Raw genomic sequence first — 18,123 nt, forward strand, 5'->3', positions numbered from 1 at the left:
GTGTTTACTGTATTATTTCAGATTTGCCCATGTACCACTGTGTCACTGGAAGCATTGTCTTATTTCAACTTTAAAATGCCAGTGGAACATATCGTATGAAGTATTGTGTTAAAAACAAACAAACAAAAAAGATAAAGAAAGAAGCACATCTAAGAAAACCAAAAATGCTTTTAAAACAATGCAATTAAAAGATTTTAAATTGCTCATTTGATGTATAAGTGCTAACAAAGTCTGAGACCACACTTAAAAAAGAAACAAATTGTGAAAATTCCTAAATAAAAACGAAAGAAAGAAAGAAAGAAAGAAAGAAAGAAAGAAAGAAAGAAAGAAAGAAAGAAAGAAAGAAAGAAAGAAAGAAAGAAAGAAAGAAAGAAAGAAAGAAAGAAAAAAAGAAAGAACCAAAAATTGCATTTCTATACCACCCTTAAACATGAAACACATTTTTTGATATCGAAACCCCATTGTACAAAAATCTCCATTTTTTTTTCATGAGTGTTTGCAAAAGCAGCTTGCAAGGTTATGATTTAAATCCCAACACAGACCAAGCTGCAGTACTCTCACTCACTCATCTGCTGATTTGTGTTAATAAGATAAATGTAAGTTATTGTTAAATGAACGGAAACAAGTTTTTAAACAAAGCTGATTAATTTAATCTAAATTTGATCAGCAGGTTTAAGTCTGTCAACTCAAGCACATACTCTAATTAAAGCATACTCTCATTTTTTTTCACATTTTCCACTATTCTCCTATGTTTCTGCTGACCTATGTGTTAAAATAGAAAAAAGTATGCCAATAAGTAGAGTAGAACAAAATCTATCAAAGTCAGTAAAGGTCCTCTGTTTACATTTCTACTTTTATAAAACATAAACTTCACAAGTATTTTACATGGATTTAAGTATTAAACTTTATGTTCCATTTTCAGTTCTATAATACCTTTACAATGATGGCGTTTACTGATGATACAAGCACACAGTAAAGGTAGCAGTTGTGTGTGTGTGTGTGTGTGTGTATATTTTTGTATATACAGGCTAAAATGTGCAAAGATAGATAGATAGATAGATAGATAGATAGATAGATAGATAGATAGATAGATAGATAGATAGATAGATAGATAGATAGATAGATAGATAGATAGATAGATAGATAGATAGATAGATAGATAGATAAACTGTTTTTTTATTAATTAGTATGAAAATTAAGAGTACTAAACATTTTTCTGACCTGGTTATGATAGTAGCCAGATTTCACTGTCAATTCATACATATTTCTACGTTTGTTTGCAATATGCATTTATTTATTCATTCATTCATTGTTAAGCCATTTTCATAGTTTGGAGTTCCCAAGTGTAAGACTGAAATCGGATTGTAATAAATCCAACTAGCCAAGATGTCTCATTTAAACCCCAATAAGCGGTAAATAAATCAGATCAGTTTAGACGCCAGACAGAATTCATAAATTCATAAAAAGCTCATTTTTAACATGAAGTAGCTGTTAGTTTTAGTTAGTTTTTCTTTTTCATTATTGAGATTGTTGAGATGAACGCCGATAGACCAACTTAGTCATACGCTCTCACCGTTATTGAATCAATTAGGCACTGAGTGACGTCAGCAGGGAGTCTACCTGGGGAAGTGGACGGTAGCTCTGCCTCTAGCACACATTATAATATAGAGGCCGAAAAGTATAATGAACGTCAGCACAACATGATGAAGCACTGACTCTCTGTGATGTGATGTTATTTATTAAAGTACGTAGAGCAATTTGATAAAGTTGTAAATGAAGCGAGGGAGGCGGTTATCATTAGTGAACGTGCTGTACGGCCAGTAATGCAACTAGAGCTCACAGAACAGAATGAGTCAGCATAACACAGCACCCGAGCACTCACCCACGAAGACTCTATAGGGTTGGATTTAGTTCAGTATAATATTACTGCTGTCAGGCTGACATCCAACCTCATGTCCATTTCTTCTGGATGTAACACACTCAGATCTGTCATTTTGGCATTAGGCCTACCAGAGATGTGCCGTCGGGAGATGCAGGTAAGGCAGTAATAAGGCAATGCCTCACCTGCATTATTCCGATAAATGTAATGAAATGTAATGAAAAAAGTCAAATCAAATGCAATTTTTTTTTTTAAACCAACTTTTTCTCTCTGATCTGTGTTATTTTTCTATTATATTTTTTACTGTCAAATTTGCAAAGTTCAGAGCAAAAGCCAAGCATTCTGCCTCACCTCATTTGTGTGAATATCACCAATATACTGTATGCAAGCCTTTATTTGCATGCAATCATCAACATATTTAGGTTTGTTGCTAGTGAAAATCCTTGTCACATGGGGAGCCTAAGTACTGACACTCAAATAATACAGGCTAATCAAATTATAGGAAATGTAATAATTTAATCTCATTAGGGTTCATAAATGTGTCATTTTGGCTGTCTGTCCAGTGCCTCACCTGGCCTTGACTTTACTGCCTAGTCTACTGCAATTGATGGACACATTTCTATTGAAAAAAAACCACAACATATAAGAAGCAAACAATTAAACAGAATCACTGTTTTGTTATAGTAGATCAGCAGCCCACAAGTCAAGTCAAGTCAAGTTTATTTCTATAGCGCTTTTCACAACAGACATTGTCTCAAAGCAGCTGTGTTTTATGTTTCACAACCTTTTGAGCATCATGAACCAAGACAATTTCTCCACTACGATATAATTATACATAATATTATATGATTTAATTATAAATGTAATTATTGCATATATAATGCAAATGTAGCTCAACTCTCCATATTACAGAATGGTTATTCTATATTATCTATGATTACCGTAACTCACAGTAGTATAGTGAGGGCTAAATTTATCGATGCATATAATAAAACTGCGACTGAAACAAGTGAGGGAATTTGTCATTGGTCCTGTTTTAAAAATGTGCGAAAGTCAATAAAATGGAAATAGAATCCCGTATTTTTAGATTTTTTTTTTTCTGTAAGTAATTTTAAAAGGTTTTTATTCTTTCTGTGCGGCCTGGTGTTTGGGGAGTTCTGAAGAGTTGTGGTTTAGAAAGAAATACTGATGATTTTAGCAGGGAGTCCACGAGATGGCGCAGGCAGCACTAGTTTGAGATAAAGTCCTCACTTTGTAAATCACATGTGCGCTACGGGATTTTTTTAGGCGTTTGTGACGCCTTTGGCTTTCCACAAGCCTGTCTGCTGCGCACTGATTGGAGGATTCGCCCAGCGCCGAGCTGCGCGAGCGGAATGTCTACGACTCCGGTTACTACTAACATAAAAACAACGCTGGAGACTCCGGGGCTCGCCTTCACCCCCACACTAACCGGATAAACCCGCCTTTAACTCTTATTCCGGGACATTTATACGACTTTTTAAAAATATATATACTTTCACACTACCAACATACAGCCATCCTGTACCTGTTTGCTGTGGATGTATTACATATTGGTGTGAATTTACATTAAATAGAGGTGAGTGGGTTTTGGTTTTGTCCAGGGAAAAACATTATATTTGGTTATTTCGTAATAAATAGTATACATACTAGATAAGTATAAAATGTACATGGTTAATACTTGTGTTATTGCTTTAAATGGCGCCTGTCGGGGTTTAATTCTGCGTGTTGGTGAAATACACATAAAGCCGATGCGCTCTGCATTGTACTAGACTACTAGCGTTCTAAATAGATATGTGCCCTATTTAGGGATAGGTGAAGGCAGAGTGCCGGTTTCTATTCACACTATGTAGTAAGCGAGTATGCGGATTGGCACGGAGCCCTGCCTTCATTGCTACAGTCTTTTTTCTGTTCCTTTTATGTGTAAATATTTTTGAACTCTTACGTATTAAAAGTAACAGTTCCTTTTGGTTCTCCGCACAAACCAATTTTTAAGCTTTTTTTCGTGTTTACTCTATTAATTATTATATTAAGAGTGTTTTTGATGCATCTGTTACAAGTTCTAACCTGCAACGTGGAAATGTACCTTGCAGGCGTGTGTGTGTGTGCGTGTGTGTGTGTGTTGACCACACTACTTGTAGAAAACTTGGGCCTAGGCCTACTATACACTGCTTTGCTTTGTTTAAAATGTGTGTTTTAGGGTATATGTATGGCTTCTATTTTCCAAAAGCAAAGCTTGACATGTTCATTGGAGCCATTCGGATCAATAAGTATCAGATATTGACATCATCTGGACGTCTGTCTACCAAATCATGATGAGAACCTTCTAGAGAAATGCATCATTAAGTCTCTGAGTGTACCACCATGGCCCCCAGGACATTGTCAGCCTTGTGTGTTTGTACGCATGCTGCTTGGAAAGTAAATTGGTCTGCTTCAAGGGCTTCCTGGCATATTTTTTTTTTTCTTTTCAGTAAATCTGTGCATTGTTGTCCTTCCAGCCATGAAAAAGTGACCTAACTTATTACCAGTGGACTTCTGTATACAAATAGTATTCGAGATAAAGTTCTCGAGAAATCCGCGGACAGTTAGAGTGGGCAGTTTGGACTTCTCGTGCTCAAGGAAAAAAGCAGAAAAACACTGAGGGGAAAATTAGAAGCTTAAAGTGGGCTGTGCTTGCATCCTAGCTTTGCTAAGAAAATCTTTTTTTTTTCCTTCTTCTTTTTTTCTCCTCGCTTCTCTTTTAGTGCCAGTCTTCAGGAACACAACTGGGCCGATATTTTAGTGCCTGTGGTTTATTCTGCCTGTCTCGGTGCAGCGAATATAAATAGACTTGCGAGTAAACACTGGGCATTTTCAGCTTCTTAGTTGTGGAAGTCGAGCTTTTAGTTAATCAGGATAAGTTGTAAGCATTGTAATAAATATTGAGCCTAATTTTGTCTTAGTGTGTTTAATATGCAGATTCTCAACATTGTCTGATGGGATGCATGATACAGATGTGTGTAATATGTGTTTTTCGTGGCTAAAGATTGTATCTGTTTCTATAGACATGCATATATGTCTATCATATCGTATTTGAACTGTGACTTTAACTCTCACCTCCCTGTTGCGGGTTTTTTTTATTTTTTTTAAGATTTTATCACCACTGTGAGTGTACGGTTAAGAATTTGTCAAGCTGTCTGCCCTCCAAATCACTATCATCGGGGACGTCATAGTGTGTAAACCGAAAGCATCTATCCCGGGGTAATTGTGTGAATTTCCCCTCCTTTACCTCCCCATCAGTTTACCGGAATTTTGAATTTGAGTTCACTTACACTTTATGCAGCCTCTATACTTGCTCTTACCTGTTTTTTATTTTATTTTATTTATTTATTTATTTGCCAGAGCAAAAAAAAAAAAATCTCCAGAGGTTTATTTAATACACTATACACATATTAGGCTTGGTATTCAAAAGCGTACAATAATCTTCAGAATATTTATTGGAGGTAAACTAGATAATAACTCCCAAGAGCTCATTCATAAATCCATCTTTTATAAGGATTGTGTGTGGGAAGGAAAAAAAGAATCTTCTCTCTATGCCTCATGCCCTCTCGTTTTAAAAGCCACTGATTTAGATGACTTAGAAAGCTAATCTTTTGTTTGCTCTAGAATTTGAGTACAAAAATCTTCCGTGCTGTTTTTTTCCCTCCTCTAACAGTTTCATTCACTGTGTGATGTGAAACTGTTTTCTCCCATGAAAATAGCTGCTTTGTTCTAATAGCACTTAATGTGGTGGTGGGGCTGCTATAACTAGGAAACTTGTGGGAAGATCGCACTGCTGATAGGGTCTCAGTGTGTTTCAGATACATGTGATTTGCCCTCAAGAAGGCTTATACAGTTCAAACTCGGTACTCTTAACACCTTTGTAAGTGTATGTGAATTGCATGATAAGATTTTGCATGAATTTGCTCGAACCTATTCTCTTCTGACTGAATTCCTGAGGAAAAAGTTTCCCGTTTACCTAATTTTTTACAGCCTAGGCTGTGTTTTTGACCCCTCAAGCTTTCACCAGGAAGAGTGTAATGCTGCTTTGGGGGTTGGGGATTTTGGAGGCAAGCACAAGAGTCAGATTACTGCCTCAATCTATGTGCTATGAGCTGAAGGACAGGAGAAAGCAATATTCTCATTTTACTTAAACAGAGCTGTGTATAATCTTTCAGTAGTCTTGTTTATGCTATTTTCTTTACTTGCGTACAATTAACCACTTAGTAATGTATTGTCATTTGTAAGATGTAGCTGTGTGTGTGTTTGTGTGTGTGTGTGCGTGCATGTCCACCATTCGCTTGCAGAGATTTTCCTTTGTACCAGGCCCTTGGCTGACACAAGACTTGGTTTTGAAAAGCCAAAGAAGGGCTACGGTAACTGCAATGAATGTAGGCGGAAACATTGTCTGGAGCGATCTTATCGCTCATCACAGCAATAGCCTACCTGTTTACTTCCCTTTTTACTGCTGAGCCAGGCATGCACTTCCTGGCTCGGCGACTTTTTTTCTCACTGAATGTTATCGGCAGATCTTAATGAGCACTGAGTCTACAAATGACTTGTGTGGGTCTGGCAACCAAAGAACACCTCTTTTCAGAAGCTCTGAGGTAAGAAGAGAAGGTAAAAAGAAAAAAGAAAAATGAGAAAGAAAGGAGGGCTGTTAAACTCAATAGCATTGTTTTGTTTTCACGGGTTGTCTTTAGATTATTCCCAGAATAGTTAGACTAGACTAGACTTACACAGTGTTACTTTGTCATTGCCTCAATTGCCTGGTTGATACAATGGTTTAGTCCGGGGTATTTGATTTCCTATACCTGCCTTTTATTTTATTTTTTCCTCACCTAAGTGTTTTTAATAGTCGTTCTATTGGCATGGGGGCTATCAACTATCGCACAGCAAGCTAATTCTTCTTCAGCTTTCATGCTGCATTTTCATCACAATATGTGCATGTAGGCTTTAACACTAGAGGACATTTCAGTCACAATCTTTTATTTTATCAGCACAAAGGAATTTGCTGGTTATGTGAGAGCAGGAGTGTGTAAAAGTGCACACACTCACATTCTGAGCTGTGTTTGGACCCCAACTCTACATACCCCAGTCTAATCTACATTAGCATAATACAGGAGGTTAGTGTCTAATGGATATTTTTAGATGTGCCCCACCTATATGGCTTAAAGGTGGTTTTTGCTGTTTCCTTATGAACCCTCTTATGAAAGCTGAAGTGCCTGTTGATTTTTACAATTCAAAGCACACATTTGAACTCTCGAGCTCTCTATGCTTTTTTTTATTTTATTTTTTATTATTATTATTATTATTATATATAGTCTTCACTATACTGCACTTATACAACTTATAGAAATGGCTAAAGTGCCAGTAGAAAATTGAAGAAAACTTGTGCTTGGGATTAAATCATCTTGATCTCAATCTTGATTTTTTTTTCTCTCTATTAAGTTCAGTGAGGGCTAAAGACTAACAACTTGTTTTGATGTGTCTTGATCAATAGTAGGGTTTCACCACATGGACAGAATTGTCAGTCTGTTCAAATCAATTTCCCTTGTGCAGTTGTTTAACAATAGAACATTGTCACAAGGCAGCTTTACAAAAAAAATCCAGATGTTGCTCAGGATTGCCAACTAACTCACCAGAGCCAACAGTGTCAGGGAAAAATGTTGGCATGTCCAACGTTTGCACTTTTGGTTTTTGGGACTCCAGATATTCATAGATGATTTGTATAGTGATTGTAATTAAAGGGCTGCATTCCCATTTTTACATGTCTTATAAAGGCAGATGGTGCTGTGACATGGTAAAGCATCAGAAAAGTGAGGAGACAAGAAGGCAGCTGATTGTGTCTGTGTCGGTATTAATCTGAGAACGGACTCCCAACACTCGGTGGCAGCATGACATATTTTCTACCCCCTAGTCCATCTGCTAGTCTATCCCTTTCCCGAAAAAAAGAGATAACCACATCTGCTTTGAGTTCCAGGGTGGACTTGCGCTAAGTCATCAAGACATGCTCACTGTAGACTGGCTGCAAGTCTGAAAGTCCCAGATGTTTTTCAGTTTATTTTTCTAAAAAAAAGGCCCAGGACTACTTTTCTCAATGTGTCATAGCTTCAGTAATAACATGTGAATGTAAAGTATTTTTAGTTTAGACTTGTGTCACAATAAATGTGTGCAAAACATGGAAAAACAGTGCAAGCCGGTGAAAATTGATTGTCTGGAATTCTTTCTGTGAAGCCAGATGGACAGTTGTCTACCATACTCTAATGTAGTTTTTCATCTCGAAAGGATGGTGTAAAAAATCAATTGATTTGTAAAGATGGCATCTATTGTAGTAGGTTCATATCACTTGAAGTATCTTGTACCATTTAGAAGACTTTAAACTGTGTATATGATTCTGTGTAAATGCTCATCTTTAATGCAATGAAAGCTTTATTTTGTTCAATCTTACAGCACAAAGCACATTCGACCGAGTAAAATGGTTTGCACCTTGCTACTCTAGTCCCTTATAAGGATTGTGAATCTGGTACTTAAGTACCAGACTAGTACTGGTACTCTTGCACTTGTACTGCATTTTGTTCTTTTACAGTAATTTAGTAGAATGTTAATTAGAAAATGTTTTTAGACAGTACACAATTGACTGTTTGTCTTCCCTTTAAAGTAAGAGTGATCAATTCTCACCCACATTTGCTCATGTAACAAGCAAACTTTTCCCTAATTTTTTCTCACAGTAGTCCTGTTTTTTCCCCTCATATATAATGTTTACCTTTAACACATCTCTCTCCGGTGCGTTTAGATTTAATCTTTGTCAACATTTTAATTCTAGTCTATGATGATATCTATTTTATGTCTATTATTACTGGTTTATTTTAAAATCTCTGTGAATATGAACACCTATGATACCCGAGATAGGAAACGTACTCAGATAAAGGAAGCTTATAAGAGTAAGAGGTTCATTATTAACACCTTTTATCAACTTCATTTTTTTATAGCCACACAGGATGCTGACATTTATGTATATATCTGAGCCTGGCCATCCAAAGTGTCTCATAACATGAAATTGTCACCTTGTATATTGTGATGTGGTTTGTGTCATTGGCCTGATCAGGAATTTTTTTTAACCTATAACATTTAAAAACAAACACCAGTAGTTCATCAGAACTTGGGTTTAACCGTACGCAGGTTCGCTCAAGTCCAAGAAACATGCCGTTTAGTAAGGAATAACATTCGCTGGCTCACACTATTACAGGAAAACAATCATAACAGTGGAGTGATATGGCCCAGCATGAAGCATGAGTAAGTGTTACCACCTCGAAGAGGATTATTTTCTTCTATCAGTTGGAACCAAAGTGTGTTATTTCTTGTATGCCACAGCAATTTGCAGACCATTACCATTTATACTGCGTAAACTAACAGCTCACTGTTTTTAATGTTTATAGTTTAGTCTGATGTAGTAGAACAAGAGTTTTCGTTATCATGTACGTTATAGCGTCTCTCACCAGAGTCTCTTTAAAAAAAACACAAAGTTCGTCATGTTCGTCAAGCCCAAAAGCAAAGCTCCTTTCATAAATGTTTAAAAAGACTTTATAGGAAACGTCTCCAATCGGCGATTATACGGTTTTCTTTGTTTATATGGAACATCCACCATACAAGTCACAATGTATGAGATGTTACTATAGAAACAGCAATGTATTCGAATGAGCTCATTCGTATAAACCTATCATTTATGTTACAGCTGGAACCACTGCCAAAGCTGCAGTTCTAGAAAATTGTGATTTCAAAAGGTCTACTGAGCTATTCTGTGGAAGCCTATTAACAACAGTAACTTTTAGAATTGTACTTCCTCTGTTAAAGAAGTAATCTAGTGATGTCTAATGGAAATTGTATTTCACACAGGATGAGATGTCGGTGGCCTCCCACCAGTTTTTCCGTGTCGCCGTAAAGAGTGTGCCCCTATAAGCCCTGCTAGCCTTCTCATTTCATGGGCTTTAATTTCAATTAGATACGGTCAATTGTTAGCTTTGATCGCGTTCGCCGCAGCTGCCTTTCCTACACCCACGCGCTTTTCTGTTGGCTTTACTAAACCCGTCGGAATTAACTGCGCCAAGGTCATCTTCAAACGCTAGACTTGTGCTTCCTTCATCTGTCACTCATATTCCTGCTGTATTTCTGCTTACTTAACAAACATGTCAGGCAAACTTGGATGATATGTTGAAGTAGATTTTCTGTTGATCTGCTCAGACTGTATGTGGAAATAACCTATGTTATTGGAACATGGAACGGTTTCTGCTGGGTGGCCTACTCATTGAAGTGCAAAAGAAACTGTGGGCATGTGCAATTTAGTTTCAGAGGAATTTGGAAAACTGGCAGAAGTGTCAAATTCTAATTCAATTTCAGTGTCTGACTGATTTTGTGAGAAATTAGTAAATGGATTGGGATTAATGCAGGCATTAATGTTGCAGTAAAATTGTAAATTGCAGTTTTGAGGAGCCAATTATACGCCTCACCAAACCGAATGCCCATAACAAAGTGGCGTTTGAAGCACCAAGCAGCTTTTAGTCCGGATCCAAGTTGTGTATCTGTGCATTGACCGGGTGCAACTATGAGCACAGCGTCTAACTCAATATTCTGTAAACCGAAACCTCTCTCTCGTGTTTCCCCGTCTATGTGGCTGAGATCCAGCACAAATCAGAAACATCAGCAAAAGCTGAAGGTGGATCATGCAACCTTTTGCTAGCTATTAGTGCTTGGTATTTTATTTCCAATGTACAAGGGCTCTTAAAGGTTATCTGTGTATTTCTTTACAAATGTCATCACTTTTTGGGCTAACCATCTTTATACATGGTTTCTTTTCTTTTCTTTTTTATTTTTTTCCCCCCTTAACAGTACAGAATTTTACTTTTACACCATATACTTTTTGGTTCATCCTACTGTAATTATTATGCCATTATTTTCATTTCACTACATATGTTCTAGTTCTGTTTTAACTGTTCCAATATTTTTCCAAACCTTCTTTGCAGTTTGTTTTGAGTGATTGTGAACACGCCGGTGGTGCTGCTCCTTGTAACTGGCTTGGAAATTCCCTCAACGTGGGACGTCCTGTCCTTTAACACTCATGAATCTTGCCAGCCCTTGCTCTCTGAAACATCATGCCTTGTTGCGCTGGCTCCCTTCTCAGGTAGGATCGGGCATATTTTTAAATTTTTTTCTGAAAAATGTGAGGAATGTGTAAACTAATGTGTATTGTAAACCAGAAATCTGCATCAGTCTGTAAACCTCACTTTTCAAACGCTCCACTTTTTCTTTTCTTTTTTTTAAAAACCTTTGTGCTATCCTATGCAGGTTCTAACCCCCTAACCCTGCAAAAACCGACCTGAGCAATCAGCCGGTTTCCTGTCTCCTTATTAGTTGAGCTTGATTAGTCTGTCAGAGTCCACATCACTACTCAATCTGCCCTCTCTACCCCAATTCCACTCCACGTTAATGGCCCACCCCTCAATCACATGAGGAATGTTTGTTTACGCATGCACCTCCGTGCCAAGCAGAATACAGCCACTCCTCTCAGAATGACCACGTTAAGGCCCACCAATCTGCAGGCCTTAGTTTTGATTGACCCCCGAGTGAAAGTTTAGGTTTGGCTTGGAGAAGTGGATCAGTCGGGGCCAATCAAATGCGGTTCAGTGAGCCGTGCGGCCCAGAGATGTTTACACGGCCCTGGTGAGATGGCGACCTGGGGGGAGGGGCTGTTCCACTCAATTGCAGCCACATGTTTGCAAAGGATGTGGAGCTGAACGAGGCTGTGTGATCTGCCAGACTTTAAAACAGGGTCCTCGCCTGTAGGCAGTTCAGAAGTTTTCCAGTGTGTTTCTCCGACCTCACCGTTACTGTGGCTGCAGCACAAACATGCTGCTGTGCTGCCTTCCACTTCTGCATTCATAAGCCATAGATACCTTTCCAGTCATTTCCACACACACTCATAAAGTTTCCCTGGAGCTTTGAGTCTGTGTCGTTACTCAGACCACACACAGACAGCTGAGCTGTGGAAATGTGATCCATGTAGTTATAATGAGTCTCAATTTGATATCCATGTATGGGGGGGGGGGGGGGGGGGTTTAGATTGCTTTCCCTTAAAAATCAATCTGTTGTTCTGAATGCGAGTCTCTCACCGTCGTATAGTTATCAGTTATGCCCATTGGTGTTAGACATAAGCATGAAAATGTGGAGGCAGGCGGAGCTTCAGTGTAGCCGTGCCCTTGGATATAAGATCAAACAAACCAAACGCCATGTTTGGTCTTTGAAGACAATGTGGTGTTGAGGAGGTTGTTGGCTTGAGAACATGTGTAAAATCTGCACTTTTACAGCTCTCCTGCCGCTTCAATTAGACGGCCTTTGCTTGAAGCTGTAAAATTAAAACTGCTTAGTATTTTTGCAGCACTTTCTAAAAAGGCACCACCCTTCAAAAAAATCTATGGACTTGTGACTTTTACATCTTTTCACATCCAGTGAATTAGCAAGCCTCATTTCCACCAGTTTCTGAACCCCAAAAATGACATAATCCGATTATATTGAGAAACCATCTTAAATGTAATACGTTATATTTTACGTAAGAATATATTTTGTCATCCAAAGTCAACTTCCAATATTTAGCTACAACGCTAAGTGACAAGGAGAAGCAGAGAGGTATGTTAAAGCTCGTGTTTTTTTGTTGTTGTTGTTTTCCGTGGGTTTCCGCAGTGTGGTCAGGTTTTCTTCGACATTGCAGTGCTGTGTTCCCACTCTGCGCTTAGTTGAAATGTGAATTATTTAATTAATTAATTGATTTAGGAATCTTCGAAAACGCTTCACCGAAGAAAATACTAGAATACTTACGGAACATTAAACTGAAGGACTCTATATAACCACTGAAAAGCCACCGTGCCTGAAGTGGAAGTAAAACCCAATAAACAAAAACTGTGATGTTGCTTTTGTAATATTCACAAAACTGCCATTATGATTAAATAAATGCCGTCCCTGATGTGAGCGATTTATGGATCCGGACCAGGTGGAAGGGCTACTTTTAAGCATCCTTTTACTTGCTGCTGCTAGTTTTTGTGGCCACCCTAATGTCTGTTTTGCTCTTCAAAGCAGGAAAGACTTTGCAAGAAGGAAGGTTTGCTACATAAGATAAGCCTTTTTTATCATTTGTCCCCCTTGGAATGCACAAGCAGGTAATGGAAAATGCCTCTCCCCACCAATGTCGGGCCCAAGTGCCTCATGAAAGCGAGTGGCGCGAACAGCGGCACCAGATGAGCTCAATTTCACAGGAAAAAGCAAAACAACTGCCCTTCCCCCAAGCGATAAGAAAACAGATCTCCAAACGTTTGCATAGCATGTCTCCTTAGTCTGTATGGGTGAAGGGAGGGGAACAGGCATGCTTTTAAACACGGTGTGGCAGACATCTAGATTTGTAAGCCCATGGAAAAGTGGCTGAGCAGACAGCGTGGCAGCACAAATTTTGCAGAGTGTGAAAGTGATCTGTAAGAGAAGAACCTCCTTGTGAAATCCATTAAGGCCTTTTCTCGTGGCAATCATTTAGACTACCTGCATGAAATACATTTCTGTGCCACAGTTAATATGGAATTCTGTCTTTTAACTTGCACCACTTAAACACTGCGCTCAGTGTTTAACATCCTCTAACGAACCGTAGGACAGGTTCCTTCATATTTGTGAAGATTGCACGTGAATGAGGACGTTGTTTCCTCTGAATGCTTCATCTGAACGGCTTTCGCAGGTCTGTATTCATTAGGAATGAGTGACTTAGCAGGCAGGAATTCACTCTCGTTAAAAAAGGCCCACATTATGGAGAAGGCTTGATCTTTCCCAGGTACAGAAAAGTGTGTTCTGAAGTAAAACAGACCGCTGAAGAGGAATGCCTTTGGTTATGGCGTATGAAGTCCTCAGAGATGCGGTGTTCCAGTAATGATAAGCAGCTGACCGGGACAGTGAAACTCTTAAGTTTCAGTCAGCACATGTGCTTTCATGAAAAACCAAATCGGTAAAGTCTCTACTGACCTTTTTTTTTTTTCTAGGATGTTTTGTAACATTATTTTGGACTGAATATACCAATTCATTTACAATTTCAACTTTGTTATTGATTGTGTAGTTGCATAGGTTTTGTTCTACTGCCAGTTGTTTTGTACCTCTGTGGGAAATTATACTAAATTTGAGAGTTTGGGCTGCAGAACTGAAACTTGGATGTTCCTCCAGTAAAAGTCTATTGGTCTTATGCAGCAATACAACCTTGTGTGTGTGTGTGTGTGTGTGTGTGTGTGTGTGTGTGTGTGTGTGTGTGTGTGTGTGTGTGTGTGTGTGTGTGTGTGTGTGTGTGTGTGAGTGTGATGGCTTGATTCTGGTCGTGATAGCACAGTTGTTTTGTTTTGTTTTTTTTACCCCCGTGGAATGTGTCTAAGCATGTGGGTCCTCTGAAGTTCTGCCTTATTTTCAGCTGCATGGAGTAATTACAGGCTGGCCTGAGACTCTTCAGCCAGCAAAGCCACAGTAGTCTTTGCACAAGTTTCCCAGGAACTGCTGAAGGTCAGACTGGAGGTGCTAGTTTCAGCCACACATTTGCACTTTATATTAGAAGTGATTTTGCTGTGAGTGATGTCAGCCTGTTTGTATTATTTATAGCAGAGTAATTGCAGCTGCACTAGACATATTGAGGAAGTGATTTGATCTCCTGACAGATAAGGAATATGAATAAAAGGCTGATGGAGAGTGATCATCTGTGTTGTTGTTAATGATGCACTGTGTGTCTGCTTCTTGATATGAATGAAAAGTCTGGGAATATCCTTCACAGTTCAGAGACCAGTCTAAGTCCTTGTATTCATGAAGCAGATGAGTAAAGGCAAACAAACCCAGACACTGAGCCTCTGTGGCATTTATGGACCTTTCTCATATATATATATATATATATATATATATATATATATACAGTGGGTACGGAAAGTATTCAGACCCCCTTAAATTTTTCACTCTTTTTTATTTTGCAGCCATTTGCTAAAATCATTTAAGTTCATTTCTTTTTCTCATTAATGTACACATAGCACCCTATATTGACAGAAAAACACAGAATTGTTGACACTGTTGCAGATTTATTAAAAAAGAAAAACTAAAATATCACATGGTCCTAATTATTCAGACCCTTTGCTCAGTATTTAGTAGAAGCCCCCTTTTGATCTAATACAGCCAGGAGTCTTTTTGGGAAAGATGCAACAAGTTTTTCACACCTGGATTCAGGGATCCTCTGCCATTCCTCCTTGCAGATCCTCTCCAGTTCTGTCAGGTTGGACGGTAAACGTTGGTGGACAGCTATTTTTAGGTCTCTCCAGAGATGCTCAATTGGGTTTAAGTCAGGGCTCTGGCTGGGCCATTCAAGAACAGTCACGGAGTTGTTGTGAAGCCACTCCATCGTTATTTTAGCTGTGTGCTTAGGGTCATTGTCTTGTTGGAAGGTAAACCTTCGGCCCAGTCTGAGGTCCAGAGCACTCTGGAGAAGGTTTTCGTCCAGGATATCCCTGTGCTTGGCCGCATTCATCTTTCCCTTGATTGCAACCAGTCGTCCTGTCCCTGCAGCTGAAAAACACCCCCACAGCATGATGCTGCCACCACCATGCTTCATTGTTGAGACTGTACTGGACAGGTGATGAGCAGTGCCTGGTTTTCTCCACACATACCGCTTAGAATTAAGGCCAAAAAGTTCTATCTTGGTCTCATCAGACCAGAGAATCTTATTTCTCACCATCTTGGAGAACTCCATGCGGGTTTTCATGTGTCCTGCACTGAGGAAAGGCTTCCGTCGGGCCACTCTGCTATAAAGCCCCACTGGTGAAGGGCTGCAGTGATGGTTAACTTTCTACAACTTTCTCCCATCTCCCGACTGCATCTCTGGAGCTCAGCCACAGTGATCTTTGGGTTCTTCTTTACCTCTCTTACCAAGGCTGTTCTCCCCCAATAGCTCAGTTTGGCCGGACGGCCAGCTCTAGGAAGGGTTCTGGTCGTCCCAAACGTCTTCCATTTGAGGATTATGGAGGCCACTGTGCTCTTAGGAACCTTAAGTGCAGCAGAAATTTTTTTGTAACCTTGGCCAGATCTGTGCCTTGCCACAATTCTGTCTCTGAGCTCTTCAGGCAGTTCCTTTGACCTTAATGATTCTCATTTGCTCTGACATGCATTGTGATCTGTAAGGTCTTATATAGACAGGTGTGTGGCTTTCCTAATCAAGTCCAATCAGTATAATCAAAAATTTCTGGACTCAAATGAAGGTGTAGAACCATCTTAAGGATGATCAGAAGAAATGGAGAGCACCTGAGTTAAATATATGAGTGTCACAGCAAAGGGTCTGAATACTTAGGACCATGTGATATTTCAGTTTTTCTTTTTTAATAAATCTGCAAAAAGGTCAACAATTCTGTGTTTTTCTGTCAGTATGGGGTGCTATGTGTACATTCATGAGGAAAAGAAATGAACTTAAATGATTTTAGCAAATGGCTGCAATATAACAAAAAGTGAAAAATTGAAGGGGGTCTGAATACTTTCCGTACCCACTGTATATATATACACACATACACAGTGAGGAAAATAAGTATTTGAACACCCTGCTATTTTGCAAGTTCTCCCACTCAGAAATTATGGAGGGGTCTAAAATTATCATCGTAGGTGCATGTCCACGGTGAGAGACATAATCTAAAAATAAAAATCCAGAAATCACAATGTATGATTTTTAAACTATTTATTTGTATGATACAGCTGCAAATAAGTATTTGAACACCTGAGAAAGTCAATGTTAATATTTGGTACAGTAGCATTTGTTTGCAATTACAGTGGCCAAACATTTCCTGTAGTTTTTCACCAGGTTTCCTTTAATACAGTGCAGTCGCCCTGTCCCATGTGCAGAAAAACACCCCCAAAGCATGATGCTACCACCCCCATGCTTCACAGTAGGGATGGTGTTCTTGGGATGGTACTCATCATTTTTTTTTCTCCAAACACGTTTAGTGGAATTATGACCCAAAAGTTCATTTTAAAGGCAGACTAACAGGTCTTTGAGGGTCAGAATTCTAGCTGATAGACAGGTGTTCAAATACTTATTTGCAGCTGTATCATACAAATAAATAGTTTAAAAATCATATATTGTGGTTTCTGGATTTTTTTTTTAGATTATGTCTCTCACAGTGGACATGCACCTACGATGACGATTTCAGACCCCTCCATGATTTCTAAGTGGGAGAACTTGCAAAATAGCAGGGTGTTCAAATACTTATTTTCCTCACTGTATATATATATATATATATATATATATATATATATATATATATATATATATATATATATATATATATATATATATATATATATATATATATATATATATGAGAAAGATTATTATGTATGTATGTATGTATGTATGTATGTATGTATATATTGATGTGAGTGAAATACTGTTTCCATGTATGATACCGTATGTATTTCATGACTTTTTGCAAATGTAACATCTGTCTAGGGACTGCAGGTGGAAATTAGCATTTTTTTGCTATAACCTGGCACATGACATCTCTTTTTTCTTAGACTAATGTTCTCTGTGCATTGTCCCTGACTAAGTACAAATAAACTCATTCATTCATTCATGTGTGTGTGTGTGTGTGTGTGTGTGTGTGTGTGTGTGTGTGTGTGTGTGTGTGTGTGTGTGTGTGTGTGTGTGTGTGTGTGTGTGTATATATATGTGTATATATATATATATATATGAATGAGAAATGTTTACAGTACAATTTCCCCATATAACCAAAAGGAGAGAATCAAAACATCGCGATTTTTTAGTTACTCGCAAGAGGAGTCATAGAACGTAACCCTTGCGAGTATTGGGGTTGCACTGTGTGTGTGTGTGTGTATCTATGTATGTGTATATATGTATGTGTATATATATATATATATATATATATATATATATATATATATATATATATATATATAATGGATGGATAGATAGTAAACTTATGTTTACATTCTCTCTCACACACACAGATATATTTCATATTATATACATACACACACACACATTTTATATATATATATATATATATATATATATATATATATATATATATATATATATATATATATATATATATATATATATATATATATATATATATATATATATATATATATAT

At 38.1% G+C, this 18,123-nt stretch overlaps 1 protein-coding gene across 2 annotated transcripts in view; it reads left to right on the forward strand.

Annotated features, from left to right (window-relative positions):
- Positions 1 to 3,197: 3,197 nt before the first annotated feature.
- bmpr1ab (bone morphogenetic protein receptor, type IAb) overlaps positions 3,198 to 18,123 on the forward strand; it is a 32,149-nt gene continuing 17,223 nt past the window's right edge. The window contains exons 1-2 of one of the 2 annotated variants that reach the window (XM_083556583.1): positions 3,198 to 3,476; positions 10,936 to 11,093. The gene's annotated coding sequence lies outside the window, so the exon portion shown is untranslated. The remainder of the gene's footprint in view (positions 3,477 to 10,935; positions 11,094 to 18,123) is intronic. The other variant, XM_083556584.1, reaches the window with a different exon arrangement.

The sequence above is a fragment of the Silurus aristotelis genome (genome assembly GCF_946808225.1).
Source record: "Silurus aristotelis genome assembly, chromosome: 12".
Taxonomy (NCBI): domain Eukaryota; kingdom Metazoa; phylum Chordata; class Actinopteri; order Siluriformes; family Siluridae; genus Silurus; species Silurus aristotelis.